The sequence below is a fragment of the Mastigoproctus giganteus genome, chromosome 4 (genome assembly GCF_048544385.1).
Source record: "Mastigoproctus giganteus isolate SK-2022 chromosome 4, ASM4854438v1, whole genome shotgun sequence".
In the NCBI taxonomy this organism is placed as follows: Eukaryota; Metazoa; Arthropoda; class Arachnida; order Uropygi; family Thelyphonidae; genus Mastigoproctus; species Mastigoproctus giganteus.
This window is the reverse complement of record NC_143578.1, coordinates 233688466-233700703: the sequence shown is the minus strand read 5'-3', so window position 1 is coordinate 233700703 and position 12238 is coordinate 233688466. Positions and strand designations below refer to the sequence as shown.

At 34.5% G+C, this 12238-nt stretch overlaps 1 protein-coding gene across 3 annotated transcripts in view; it reads left to right on the top strand.

Annotated features, from left to right (window-relative positions):
* The first annotated feature begins 1648 nt into the window (after positions 1-1648).
* The window catches only part of cora (erythrocyte membrane protein band 4.1 like coracle), a 115874-nt gene continuing 105284 nt past the window's right edge, over positions 1649-12238 (top strand). For all 3 annotated transcript variants that reach the window (XM_090371213.1, XM_090371214.1, XM_090371212.1), the window contains exon 1: positions 1649-1895. The gene's annotated coding sequence lies outside the window, so the exon portion shown is untranslated. The remainder of the gene's footprint in view (positions 1896-12238) is intronic.

Here is a 12238-nt window from a genome sequence, read left to right as displayed (position 1 = left end):
CCAATATGCAGGGCCGGACTGGGAACTTTTTTTTATCTAACGGGCTTTGGTCAAATGGAATTTTATATATTTTCATAATTAAATCATGTTTCTTTTACAATTTTACTTTTCTCATAGAATTTGAATGTAATAAATGATAAGAAAAACAAAACAAAACAAAATATATAAGAAAAACTCAGTTAAAGTGAAGAGGAGAGAAGAATGATATAAGAGTGAGCGGTTATCTGATAGTAATCTCTATCATGTTTACGTTCCACCTTTACTGATAGCCTCTTCGTCTCTTTTACATCTTGATAGATTCACTCACCATGTTCCTCGTTGATAGAATTAATTTTTTTTTTATTAATAATGAGGAAGGAGAATTATGGAATCTGCAGTACCAGAGTCTGCAATCCATCCCCTCTGATACTTATTTAAATTTATTCAAACTACCCACTTCCACAACAGCAGATGGAAGCTTGGTCCAACAATCATTCCCTGGCTGAAAGCAAATTTTTGCACATCTATCCTCTTTCTGTCCCCTATATCCGAGAAAGAGTATATAGTATGTGTCTTAAGCACCAGAGAAACTCAGGCTATGAGACGTCAGGATATTACGTCTGTTGCGTGGTTGATTTGCCTGTTTGCGACTTTGTGTGGTTGGATTATTTGAGATTGTCCCTTTAAACACTCGTGTGATTATCCCTTTAAACGCTCATATAGCCAATTGTTTTCAGAACTCATGTGTTTCTCTTCAATCATCACATCTACATGCGGATACGTATGAACACACAAACACAAGGGGAAGGGGATGGCAGTCATGCACTTTGCACCAGGGCACACATTAGTTCTCGACGCCCTTGATGAGTAGTCAATGGTCAGCCCCAAGCAGAGCTCCTTTAGGACGACTTTACGATGATTACGCTGAAAGATGAAATTCCTAATTTTAAACTAATAGCAATTTAATTTTCATAATATAATTATAAAATATTAAAATAGTTTCAAATAATTTTAGAGAAACTAATAAATGTATTAAAATAAAATATCCAATTAGTTTATTTTATAACTGCGTACATTAATATTAAATCTACTGTGTACATTTAATATTATTTAAAGATTTGGTGATATTAATTAACAGTAAGGGAAAATGAACAAACATTTATGGATCAGCACTCAGATACAGCTATTTCCTTTATCCGACAAAGCATCTGATTGCAATTAAAAGTGATGCCATTTTTACATTTAAGTTCCCCTATAAGCCCCACGTTAACTGTGATAAATCTGGAAGCGAACACTAAAAAAGAAAAAGAAAGAAAGAAAGTGAACAAGAAAGTGCTTTTAAGAAATTTTATTGCTTGCATTTAAGTCCTTTTTCCAATCAAGACCTTCTGTCAAAGTGGATTAATACAACATCAGTAGGCACCAAACGATGGTCTGCTCTTCCAAACGATGGTCTGCTCTTTAGCAACCTTAAACAAAAGTAAAGAATATTAAGAATAACCATAAGCAAATTATTTTAAATGCACCATATCAACTGTCAAACTTTCAGTAATTAATTATTGACATCGATTAGAAAACTTAATAGTGCGAGGAAGTTTATTTTCATACGCGGATTAACATTTCTCATTGAAGTGATGAGTCCAATGTCAGCGTCGTTGCCTAGCAGACTTGTGAGTGATGCCGGCACTGTGTGTTGTGATTAAATAACGGTGTAGCCACATATATGAGGTGTGCTTGATCATTTGGATTTTCTACTTATTTATATTTTGTTCCACAGATCAAACAAAGGAGATTTTTCTCCCCCACCCCTGAAATGCAGATGCAGTAAATTAGTATCGAAACGTTCTTTGACAAGTATTGTGTAACCAATTTCAGAAACTCCTTGCTCCATTCAAAAAATTTTAAACGTGTTCAGGGTAAGTTTGATTTAAAACTGGAAGTTCAATTCATCATCCTTTGATTTTTTTGATGATTTATATATTTTTGTGTTAACTATTTGACTGGGTTCTACTTAAAGCTGTATTTAGTAATCGTAAATTAAAGGGGGAACTTTATCCTTGAATTTGAAATTAAGTTTCCCTCCAAATTTGTTAATAAGTGTAAACTAGTTTTCTTTATTTGAAGTGCAGGAAAAAGAAATTGTGGAAATGTTTAGTTTTTATGTTTTCATTAAATCCTTGCACAATAATGGGATCTGAATTTATCAGATTGTTTTATTTTCATTGGAATGAGGAATGAAGCCTCAGTAAATGAAATAAATTTGTTTTTCAAGTGGTAGTGGTGTATGTTGTGTGGGGGGTTATGTTTACAACATCTTGTTATGATGTGGTTTAATTAAAAGTTTTAAGTAATTAAAAATTTGTATCAAACAGATTTGATACAAATTTTAACTATGAACATACATACTTATAAATTAACATATACTTCAATACATTAATTTCAAAGACTGAAATAAAATATCTGAATTAGTGTGATGGTTTTTACATATTTTGTAATTAATGAATGTTGGTTAAACTTCTGACTTTGCATATCGTCTCTCTGTTTTTATTTTTTTTAAAAGAAATATGTCGTTTTTATCAGATAATTTAACTGCATTCAACACAATTCTTTAATCCATGTGATTCCATTGTAAATTATATTTATTGGATTCAAAGCAAAATTCTAGATATTAATGTGTCTTAATGAATAAAAGAAAGAATTTAATTACTGGTTTACCCTCTGTGATAATTATATAAATATTATATATGAAAAGATTAAAATTAACAGTTATTGTTTTATGAACCTTACAGGGTATTTGATAGTATTGTATATGAAGTGTGTTTAACACTAACATTTTAAAAAAAAAAAAAAAAGCATAAATATATAAAAAATTAACACGATTCTGTTATACTATTTTGATTAACCAATCTAAAAATAATATTACACTACTGTTAGATTTAGCTCTTAAAGGCTTGTTGCTTTTTGTGGTTTGAGCTCTGTGAGTCCTGATCTTCCATAACCCTTATGGTACTGTCATGGATTTTGACTCGTATCAAGAATTGAAGTCTTCTGAGTAGTGCAGACAGGCTGCCAGAGCAAGTCATGGGGTGTTGTCAATGATATACAGGAAGTTTGCTAGTAGGGATAAGGAGGTGATTATCCATTTGTATAAGGCAATGGTCAGGCCACACCTTGAGTACTGCATACAGGTCTGGAGGCCACATTTTAGGAAGGGTGTACAGTTGCTAGAATGAGTACAGAGAAGGTCAACAAGATTGGTAAGGGAAATGAAGGGATGCTCCTTGGTAACAGGATCCCTTCGTTCTGCTTAAGTTCTACAAATTGCAGTGCCTGGAGAGTAGGTACCTGCGAGGTGATCTGATTGAGGTATATAAGACTTTAAATGGTTTGAGCAAGCTCAGTGCTGATGGGATTCTTCCTCTTGTTCAGATTACAAACCTGAAGGGGCATAAATTCAAATTGAGAAAAGATAGCTGTAGAACAAATGTGTGGAAATTTTTCTTTAGCCAGCGGGTAGTTGATTGCTGGAACAAACTTCCATCTGTCATTGTAAAAGTTGATATCTTAAACAAAATCAAGGAAGAACTGGACAAACGTTTAGAGCAAATGGATGTGTGAAATGAGATTTTTTTTTTTTTTGGCTGATGCTGTATAAGCTTGCTTTCTTGCATCATGTGCTTCTGCTAATGCTACACTAATTAAGTCAAGACTGAATCCTAATTGTAGGAGGGACAAGCAAAAATATCTTTAAGAGCATAGGCAATTTTTTTTTTTTTTTTCAAATATTGCCACTGATGCACTCCTCTGCCCACACTCATGGGTCAGCTTTTGGCTAATAAAAAGATTAATTAATAATACTCTTTTTTTTTTTCCCCAGCGTATCTTTTAGTGAAGCTAGGATACAAAATGGTAAAAAAAAAAAAAAAAAAAAAAAAATTGATTATTTTATCAGAGATTACTTATGGAGCTATAAGTAATATCTCTTTTAAGATTTCAGTATGTCTGATGGGTGGTGGCAATGGAAGAGTTATATTTTTGTGATTTGATTTTAAATGAACAACTTTCTCCTTTTCTTGTGGTGCAAAAATAAGGACAATAAATTTATACTAGTAATTATTCTGACATGGATAACTAGGTCATAATTTTGTAATGACTGATCCTTAACAAAAAAAAAAAACTGTTTGCTTTTTTTTTAATGATAAAAAAACAAGCAGCAGTTAAGAACTGGGTATCCAATTACTGTTGACCCTGTTTTCACACTTGCAAGTGCATTAAAAAATGTCTCAGTAATAAGCCACGATCAAAGTGAGACTTCTCCAACCCCCAACTTTAAAATATTAAAGTTGCTCTCCCAACGAATTTATATAAATTACTAGATTCACATAGTTTAAATTCAGTAATAAAAAAAAGTATAAATAAGATATTGACTACACATAGATAGCACTTGTTAGTAGAGTAGTTTTTGTGTTTGTTATTTATCAGTACAAAGTGACATCATTTATCTTATTAATAATGGGTTAATAAACCTATTGGCATCTGTCATAAGGTAATTTTGATGAGTACTTTTTTTTTTTTTTCCTTTTTTTTTTTTCAACTCAATACCTTTCATGTGCTCATCAAAATGCACTTTTTGTGTAAGTTCCACTGATTAATATTAATAAAAGTGAAATTTTATTTACTAAAAGTTATAGTAAATAAAAAACTTTAAATAAACAGACTTTTTTCAAGACAAAAAAAAAGGGAACGAACTACAAACCATGAGGCCAAAAATTATAGATATTGAAATGGCTTGAGACAAATATAAATTGCATTTTCAATTCAATCCCCCCCACAGAATATTCTCCGAGTATTCTTGGACTGGGGGGACAGAATCACAGCCCACTGATTGTTTTGATATGTCATTAAAAGATACTCAACCACTGGAGAACTGAGCTGGTGACAATATATGTTATTATGATCTGCATATATTATTGCTACAAAAGTATATCCAAAGCTGGTTCCTTTGGTTGCCTTCTATTGTTATGATGTGGCTGGTTTCCACCTCGTTTCAAGATAGGAACCACTCATGTTGTAACCAATGCCCCTTTAGAATTGTTTATGGTCTGATACTTGCCACATTTACAGTAAATGGGAGGGTTGCTAGGATACCTGGAAATATTATTTTTGTGTAAGTCATCATTTTGAAGCAATGTGGCAAATGAAAATAAATATTATCATCTATCTTCTGCCATAAATTGGTCCAGTACTTGGAAGATCATAAATGGACAAATTTATGCAAATTCCATGGATTAGTAGCTATCCATTATGAAGCATCCATGTAGGCATGTAACAGAATAGCAATCCATATCTCAAGCTAATTTTTTTTTTTTTTTTTTGGTTAGGCTGGAATATATAACATATACAAATTTGACTACTGATTTCCAAGCACTGTTTAATCCAAATGCATTGAATATATCGCTAGACTACTGATTATCTTGTCCCTTCCCCCACTCTGCTACCTTCTTTTTCAACTGATATTGATTGACACATTCTGTTAATGGTAGTAGAATTTTTAAGAAATAATACTGAATCAGACTTCTGCTAGAGTAGTGACTCAGTGCTATCAAGTGAAGCCAGTAAATGTGTAATCTTAGAATGTAGATTAAGATATTATTATAACTTTACCCCACTTGATGTATTCAGTTTATCTACAGTTAAGGGGGAGGGGGAGTTAAAGTACTGAAGATTAGTTATAAATTAGTATTAGTAATGGCTACATGGTGCAAGAAAGCCTATGGCTTATGCTGCACCAGCCAAAAAAAAAAAAAAACCCGAACAAAACAATGATAAAAAAAAAAATAATAAATAAATAATAATAATTAATAAAAAAAAGGAAATTAAACCTGTCATCCTATGCGCTTCCCTGACCCGGATGTACTATCCAGATGACCTTTGGATTTCCCCAAACTGTCAGCCTCAACCACCCATGTAGGCAACTTATTCCAGTAATTTATAACTCGCTGGCTAAAATAAAACTTCCTGCAGTCCAGTCTAAACATTTCCCCCCGTAACTTGAATTTATGTCCCCAAGTTCTAGTATCATTTATAATCTTGAAAATTTCGTCCTCATTCATTTTACTGATGCCTCTCAGAGCCTTAAACACTTCAATCAAATCTCCTCTAAGGTGTCTAGTTTCCAAACTCTGCAACCCACATATTCGAAGTCTTTCTTCATAAGGACGTCCTTTTGCTGATCTCACCAGGCGAGTGACCCGTCTTTGCACCCTTTCAAGAAGCTCAATATCTTTCTTTAGGTGCGGTCTCCATACTTGAACACAGTATTCCAAGTGTGGTCTAACAAAAGCCTTATATAGTGGGATTATCACGTCCCTATCTCTACTTGCAAAAGTTCGATATATCGTCGATAGGACACCATGGGCCTTCCTTGCAACGTGTTTACAATGCTCAGAGAATTTCATGTCTGACTGTATCGTAACACCCAAGTCCCTTTCCTCCAGTACTGGGTTTAGTTGAAATGGGGTGCTGATTTTCAGGTTGTAATTTATGTAATTTCAGGATTAGAAATTGAATTTAATTTTTATTGTAAATTCTAGTGCAGTTAAGTTTTTGGTTTCATGCTGCCCAAGAGGCTACTGCATAATGGAATCCTTAGATGAACTGCAGGGTTGCTGTAGGCAGAGGATTGTAATTAATGGCAACCCACATATTCGAAGTCTTTCTTCATAAGGACTCCCTTTTGCCGATCTCACCAGGCGAGGCGCCTCCGTAGCCAGGTGGGAAGGAGCAGCAGTGCATAGCACACGCTTTTTGATTAGACCGGGGTTCGAGCCCGTCACCACCAAATACGGAGGATGCGGAAAGGTCAGGGAATGACCACTGCATATCCCGGAGCAATATGGCCTTAGTTGCTAATGCTCCTAAAAACCAAATAACAAACAAACAAACATCACCAGGCGAGTGACCCATCTTTGCACCCTTTCAAGAAGCTCGATATCTTTCTTTAGGTGCAGTCTCCATACTTGAACACAGTATTCCAAGTGTGGTCTAACAAAAGCCTTATATAATGGGATTATCACGTCCCTATCTCTACTTGCAAAAGTTCGATAGATCATCGATAGGACACCATGGGCCTTCCTTGCAACCTGTTTACAATGGTTACTCTTCAGATTGGATTAATGTAAGAAGTGGGATCCCTAAAGATTGGTACTGGGACCACTGTTCTTTCTGATTTTCTTAAATGATACTGACGAAGGGCTACAAGGTGTGATGTCAAAATTTGCAAATGATGTCAAGGTCATGAGATTGGTTAATGTTAACAGAACTGGAAGCAGAGTGGGACACCAGCCCCAAGTGCAGCATTTTAAGGGCGCATTTGACCAGTTATGTATTTTAAAACTGCTTCATTTTTGATTTAATTACAGTCGGATCTGTGTTTAACAAACTTCTTTATAGCGAATTTTTTGAATTCCTTTTGGTAATTTAAAAGCTTCTGTAGAATGAAGAAAATTTCTGTTTAACGAACGGATTAAGAGAGAGACTTAACTTTGTATGCTTTGTTTCCACCTCTGGCCTTTAGGCAATTTAAGCAATTAGAAAGTGCAAATTAGGGGTTAAAGGGATTACCATTCAAAAATGTAAGTGGAACGTATAACGTATGCGCCAACCTATAATTATTTTATTAGAAGAAATACTGCATTATCTTTGTATGTGCTACTTATGATTCTAGAAATTTTTGTGAGGGTAAAAAATATTATAAATTCGGGCTTTATAATCACTTATGGGAAAAAAAAAAAAAAATCAGGGAGGAACAGTGTTTTACAAATTTCGAAAATAACAGAGAAACTCCAATTATGAACTTCTAAAAAGTATAGCTCGTTTTGTGACGTCACACCTCTGAGCTTTTTGGTTTGTCCAAACAAAAGTTTGACAAACAAAATTTTTCAATTATCTGTTGATATTTCAACAGATATTCGAAAAATCATGTTTTATCAATTCTGCAGGATATAAAATCTGTAACCCCTTTAAAACTTCTCCAATTCGTTCATGACTATTGTCTAATAGAATCTTATCTAAATATAGAAATAGCACTATGAATTTTTTCTTACCCTGTCTATAATAGTAGCTTCTTGTGAAAGGTCCTTCAAAGCAAGAAAAATTCAATTAAAATAATACACCTTTATTGCATATTTTTAGTTTTATGTTAAAAGTACTGTGTTTTGCAATATTTTATTTGTATGATTTTATACTAGATCTGGTTTTCTAATTTATTTGTAGTTATATGTATTTTCTTTTTAGTTTATATAGAATTAAATTGTCTGTAGATATAAACAAATATTTGTATAAGTTTCTTTTTCTTTGATATTTTGTTTTGTTATATTCATTATATTGTTTAAATTATTTTATTAGTAAATATATGAAAATCGTAGACTGTTGCAATAATAATTTTTATAAATTCATAAAGATTGCAGAGGCGTAGTGAGGGGGGGTGCAGAGGGGGAATTTCTCCCAGGCACCGAGCTTCGGGGCGCAAACTGAAGGAATTATCCATCACGATCAGGGGCACCAGGAAGACATGTTGCCCCCGGTCATCGACGACCATAGCTACGATACTGAAAGATTGATTACCTGCATATAATGGGGGTGTACTTATAACACGTTTGCCCGAGATGTAGGATTGCCTAGTTCCAGCTCTGAATGTTAATGATCAGTGCCAAGCAGCATTCTTCAAGACAACTTGCATAAGGGATTTAGGGATTATAATATGGATGAACATGAAGTTCTCCATGCAGTGTAAACAGGCTAAAAGGATGGCTTTGGTGTCTTATTGATGACTTATCAAACATTTGCTTGTAGAGAAAAACAGAGTAGTCATAATTCCACTGTACAAGACAGTTGTAAGACTGCACTTGGAATACTGTGCCAAGTACGGAGACCACACCTGAAAAAAGACTGAGCTTCTTGAAAGGTTCCAAAGATGGGCAGCATGCCTTGTGAAATCAACAAAAGGACAATCGTGTGACGAGACTTCAAATATACAGACCATAGAGCTTGACAACCAGACACCTTAGAGTGGACCTGATCGAGGTCTATAAGGATCTGAGAGAAGAAAGTAAAATGAGTAAGTGTGAGAATTTCACTGTTATATTTCAGAACTCAGGGTAATTAATTCAAATTATGGGGGAAGAGGTTTAGACAGGATTGTAGGAATTTTTCTTTTGATGAGCGAGTTGTTAATTACTGGAATAAGTTGCCTCAGTGGGCGGTTGAAGCTGACAGCTTGGGAAGTCAGTTGGATATATACTTAGATGTAGTTTATTATTTTTCTTATTTTAGTGGTTGGTGCAGCTAAAGTCTGGTGCTTCCTTGTATCATATGACTAAAAAACTGGCATGTTTTGAAGTAGTCTGTTTTTTTTTTTTTTTTATTTGCATTTTTAGGTATATGATTTTATCCTTTACATAATGTGAAAAGGATTGGTAGGTAAACAGAAAATTCTTTCCAGGTTTACAATAAAAAAAACAAAAAAAAAACAATGATTTTAAATTAAACTGTGGAAATAATTTCTGTTTTATTACATATCATCATTATAGCTGTATATATATCAATAATTAAACTGTAAAACTGTTATGAAGAATAAAAATAAAGAAATAAAGAGATGACTGTGAATGTAAGTGGCTGCATATACAATATCCAACAACACATAGAATAATATACAATATAACAGGTAATACAGAGACAATATGGAAAAAGTATGAAAAAAAGGGCAAAGAAACAAATAAATAAACAAGGACAGAAGTAAAAAAAGGAAAGAGGATGTAAGGAATATTATCAAAAAAAATTTTGAAAGTACTAAATATAAGGCAAATAAAGCTAAAGTTATAAGCCAATAAATAATAAATTTAGATTGGTGCCACCTTGACCGCACCAAGACTGAAAAATTGTGAAATATAAATATGACATGATAAACCAACCACAGGATAAACAAATAATAGATGACCATTGTATCCAATCTCGTCAGAGGGCTTCTGGACACAAGAGCCACGAATATTACTGCATTTCAAATGTAATGTAAATTTCTGCAACAGACAATGACAAAAATTCACTCAAATTCCAGCCTGCTGAAGCATTGATATTATATCATGGAGGTGCTAATGCAGTAACTGAGAAAAAGGAATGCTTAAGCACTTGCTGCTGACAAAACCAGATTGCTGCCAAAGAGAGAGAAATAAAGGAGATAATGGTGAATGAACTGATTATAGAGGGAAGCATGAGCAGTTCATACCAACAATTATATACTTATCATTAGTTATCTACATCTTATCATCAAGAAAAGATGTACCACCTTTGAATGCCTTATTTTTTTTTATATATTGCACTAGAATTAGCAAGAAGTTCACTGTCATTAAACATGTAAGACATGAGAATTCATTAAAGAAAAAATACATTCAATACGTAATGTGGTGAATAACTGTTTCATGTTTTCCAAATATTGATGAAGCAAATCACAAATGGTGAATTTTCTTTTTTTTTTTTTTGTCTGCATTAGCAAAGGCACATGATACTAGAAAGCAGGCTTATATAGCATCAGCCAAAAAAAAAAAAACCCTTCTCATTTCACCCATCCACTTGCTCCAAATGTTTGTCTAGTTCAGCCTTGAATCTAATCAAGCTATCAACTTCTACAATGACAAATGGAAGTTTGTTCCAGCAATTGACCACCCTCTGGCTAAAGGCAAATTTCCGCACATCTATCCTACAATTGTCTTTCCTCAATTTGAATTTATGCCTTCTCAGGTGATTATTCTGAGCAAGAGGAAGAATCCCATCAGCATTGAGCATACTTAAACCATTCAAGGCTTTATACACCTCAATCAGATCACCTCGCAGGTGCCTAGTCTCCAGACACTGTAATTGGTAAAACTTAAGCCTTTCTTCGTAAGAGCAACTCTTTGTTCCATTCACTAATCTTGTTGCCCTTCTCTGTACTCGTTCCAGCAGCTCTCCATCCTTCTTAATCCAGACCTGTATACAGTACTCAAGGTGTGGCCTGACCATTGCCTTATACAACGGGATAATCACCTCCTTATCCCTGCTAGAAAAATTCCTGTATCTCAGTGACAAAACACCATGAGCTACTCCTGCAAATCGCCTGCACTGCTCAGAAAACTTCATATCTGCCTGCACAATTACCCCCAGGTCCTTTTTATTCTCTGCCACTGTCAGTGTAGCACCACACAGTTGATATGTTACTCTGGGGTTACTGCTTCCCATATGCAGAACTTAACATTTGTCAATGTTAAACTTCAGTTGCCACCTCTCAGCACACCTGCTCAACTTTTCTAGATCCTGTTGCAGCAGAGCACTGTCATTAACAACCCTGCCGAGATGCAAAATATTCATTTACTTTGTTAGCTACCTGAGCAGGATCATCGACAGCTGAACCATCGATATCAAGTGGACCAATCTGATTCATCCCCTTCCTTCTAGAGTTTACACAAGTAAAGAACTCTTTGCTGTTTTTCTTTGCATCCTTTTCCAAAGGTTTCTCGTAACCTGCTTTTGCCTGCGTAACTTCCTTTGTGACTTGGTTACAGACCAGCTTATATCTATCATAGGCTTCTGTGTCACCTGTTAATTTATATGTATCCCGTGCATTTTTCTTCTCTGCCACATGTCTAATTAGTTCATCTGACATCCATTTAGGCCTAAATCTTGAACAATATTTCTTAGTTGGTATGAAAAGCCTAGTAGCTCCCAAGATTAATTCTTTGAATGCTTCCCATTTTGAATTTGCTGTTGGTAACATCATCAGTTTGTCCCACCGTATAGAATTTAAATACTGTCTCAGACCACCATAGTCACCTTTACGAAAGCAAAAACACTTCCCTTTACCCCTGATGGTAGTTGCCTCTTTGAGTAAATCCAACTTCAGCATATTGTGAGGGTCTGTCAGGGTTTTATTAGCCAGGGTTTGTTGTAAGTTTTAAATCTTGTACAATGCTTAAAGTGCTTGCTTGTTTTAAACTCAGCTTTTATGAAATTATTGTTGCAACAACAATAATTTCATAAATTTCCTCAGGCTGCTACCTGGCATAGATTGGTCAGGAATGCCCAATGTATCCTGGGTTCCTATGTCATTCTCATCCTGGCTGCCCAAATCATTGGGCATCAGTTTAGATGCTGATCTTAACTAATGATTTTAAACGCAGTTACCTTTCCATCACTCATGCACTCAGTTTAAGAGAGATGCTCGTATGCC